The 3,349-nt window shown below is 36.9% G+C and overlaps 1 long non-coding RNA gene across 1 annotated transcript in view; it reads right to left on the bottom strand.

Annotated features, from left to right (window-relative positions):
* LOC140334114 (uncharacterized) overlaps nucleotides 1-3,101 on the bottom strand; it is a 26,837-nt gene extending 23,736 nt beyond the window's left edge. Inside the window, exons 1-2 of the long non-coding RNA XR_011921480.1 lie at nucleotides 2,650-3,101; nucleotides 586-725 (exon numbers count right to left, since the gene is read on the bottom strand). This is a non-coding gene — a long non-coding RNA (uncharacterized lncRNA). The remainder of the gene's footprint in view (nucleotides 1-585; nucleotides 726-2,649) is intronic.
* Between the last annotated feature and the right edge of the window lie 248 nt (nucleotides 3,102-3,349).

Below are 3,349 nucleotides of genomic sequence, written 5' to 3'. Positions count from 1 at the left end.
ACTACATTTGGAGCTGGGAACCAAATTAAAAAAGCCAGGTTCTGCCAGGTAACCTTCCAAGTGTCTGAAAAGCATGTGATGTTGGGACAGTGCTTTCCTTCCACTGCCAGTGGTTAAATGATTCGTCATGGGGGTCAAACGCAGGCAAATACAAGGTAGGACATATTTGCATTAACGTGTTTGCCTCTTTGCCTTGTATGTATAAGTAGAAGTAGAGAGGAAGTAGTAAATCTAGAAGTATTTGCACCTACCATATTAAGAAGTTTGGCTTCTAATCAGAGTCAGGCATCACTGTGGTCTACCTTACCTGCACATGTCAGTAACAATGATCAGCATTCCTGTTGCTGAGCTGGACTGGTTTAATGCATACAGGGTGCAAAGTGCAGTCATGGTGCAATATCAGTAATATGTATACTGAAAACCAAAAGCCTACTAAAGATGCAGTAATTGGAGCCCCACAGCCACAATACCCTTCCCTCTAGCACCTTCAGTTGTCTTTAAAGTATTTTCTATGTGGTTTGATCACATTAAATTCGCTTAATGTGCTTTTATTCCATGAGAACACTTCTTATAGCTTGTCCTTACTTCTGTAGCTTCTCTTTTCTAGGAAATCTGCAGCATAGTCATGTTCCTGAGACGTGGCATGCAACATTTCATCCAGTGTTAAAGTGCTAATCTGTCCAGAGTGTCTAAATTTTCCAGATTTATCTTCTACATAATATTATCTGTAGTAAAAAGATTGTATTTGGGATAGTCACAAAAAAACAAAAATAACACATAAATTTCAATTCACAACACATTCCTAATAATATATATTTTAGTCATGTGAAAAAAATTTAAGATCGTATTGAACTCAGCTATTAACTTTTAGTACCACAAGAAATTCTCTACCTCATTTAACAAGCAACACACACCACAGTTGCAATATGCTATTCTTAAAGACATGGTGTCACCAATAGAAAAGTAGGGACTCACCCTATCCATTGGTGATTTCATGCTTGTCTGAGTAGAATGGCTATCACCTGGGAGTGTTCTTTCTCAGCACAGACTACAATAATGTGTGCCTTTGCTGCCAGGGTTGCATCTTGCCATTTCACAAAACTGTTTATTGAACAATTAAAGTCCTTCACCTTCTCCAGCACCCCCATCTTTCTCCTAAAAGGAGTATAAATACCTCACAATTTAATTCCCAGTGACTAAAAAAACACTTTAAATTGACAGCACTTTGCTTCTTCTTGTTTCTTCCATGATTAGAGTGGTGGCTGTTCTGATGCTTGTTGTTAAATATTTGGTGGGAATGATACAACTTCTCCATACTTTAGATATATACTTTCTGCACATTAAATCAAAATGCTGATTAAAAGAAGAGTGTGTGGGCAAATCTCTGCACAGGCTTCTGCTTGTGCATGGAGCACTTTCATCTTCATTTTAGTAAGATGTTGTATTCAATGCCCATACTTTGTCTGTACTCCCACCATGGTCCGTGGGACTATCCTTTCCACAATAAAGCCCACTGCAATGGTCATAGGACAGCCTATGTTCAAAAATAGAATAAAACTGCTTGCATATAATACAAGAGGATATTTGTTGTTTGTTCCGGTTCACTTATTGCCTTTTAATCAATTAAGCTACTGTAACAGTATACTCCATGTAGACCAGTGTTTTTACATTTTGATACAGACATTGTGTCATTAATAAAAGTTAACTTAAAGCAGTGTTAAAATATGTGTAATAATTTCTGTAATTGGTATTCATTTTTTTAAAATTAGAGTAGTGTAAGTGCCTGAACATCTGTCTTTTGCAATACTTGTACAGAAAAACGAGAGCGAGAAGAAGTAGCAGTACAAACAGCCAATCTGTTTATGTGAAAACAAGAAGTAGGGTGATAGCAGAAGACAGAAGAGTGGCACAAAGATTTTCTCACTATTTTGCTGCTTCTCACATTACTGATTGTGATTTTCTATAGTGAAGATGCAGTGGGTTGTCTCCCACATATTCTCCCCCTCCACTCTATAAAAACTATACAGTAGTGTGACGAAAGATTGTTTCCATGTGATCTGTCCATTGTTAGTGAATTGCTATTGCCAGATTCAACTTTGACTCTCTACAGCAACTTTTCTCGACCGTTTTACCATGAAGGAATCCTTGAAATAATTTTAGGGTATTTGGGAAATCCCTGCTATATTTACTATATTTATAGGTCACGGCACATTAGCCTGATGATCATTGGTAGTAATCCCTCCTACATTGCAGGCCAGTGGGAATACTGCCACCATTACGGATAGCCAAAAACGATTATTAGTGTCAGTTGAACTGACCTGAAAGGCCCCAATCAGTCATTTCTCAAGGAACTCCTAGAAACCTCTGAAGGAACCATAGGGTAACACAGAATCCTGGTTGAGAAACACTTCTTTACAGCCCCATTTGCCAGAAAGCAAACACCTCCCTTCCTATTTGGAAAGCAAAATGAAAAACCTCTGTAAAAAGTAATGAATGTATCTTCTTTTTAAGAGTGTACATACAAGCCATGTTATATTGCAGCAAGAGATACACAAAGTGTTGGCAAAGCATGCAATAGCTGGTGTACGTCCTCTCTGGAAATATGTATGTATTCAGTTTGCAGACACAGAATAAATGATGTGTACTTACTATTTCCTTAGAGAATTCAAGTTTCTTCAGGAAAACAAACCTTGGCTGCTTACTTGCAGTGTCCAGTATCTGCAGGACTTTTTCCTCATTTGCAAACTTGGCAGCTAATAGAAGCTTGAATACAGAACTGCAAAATAAGAATCCAAAGCTTATGCATCATACACAAGTTTTATTAAATATAACTGCTCTAATACAAACATTTCAAGAGCCAATTTCTAAAGGCATATAACAAACCCAGGGAAAGCAAGACATGGGTTACAAATTAAGAATAATGCCTTTGGAACTGAGAATTGACACAGTAACATTAACTTCACTTTTGATGACTTTGCTTTGAAAATCCCTCAGTGCTAAGATGTAAATAATGCATTTATCATATAAAACGCATGCAAGTGTGTTTGAATGTAAAACACAATGTTTGAGGGGAAAAGTCTATATCTGACATAATTTTCCTGAAGTTTAAACACAGCACAACATAAAGCAGGTCAAACACAGCCTGCAAATTGTCATATGTACCCCACCAATGACATCATAAGACTTTGCTGATCTGTGTTTCAAATATTGCCTAACATGGGTACTTAGCCTCCCTAGCGGTTCATTTCTTTCCGGTTTTATATGTCTAAAAGCGGTACATTGTTTTTCATGAAAATTTATTTTACAGTATAAAATATTAGTATGAGTATAATAACATTTGAAACACAAA

The sequence above is a fragment of the Pyxicephalus adspersus genome, chromosome 6, assembly GCF_032062135.1.
Source record: "Pyxicephalus adspersus chromosome 6, UCB_Pads_2.0, whole genome shotgun sequence".
NCBI lineage: Eukaryota > Metazoa > Chordata > Amphibia > Anura > Pyxicephalidae > Pyxicephalus > Pyxicephalus adspersus.
Note: the sequence above shows the minus strand (reverse complement) of the source record. Positions and strands in the feature narration are given on the sequence as shown.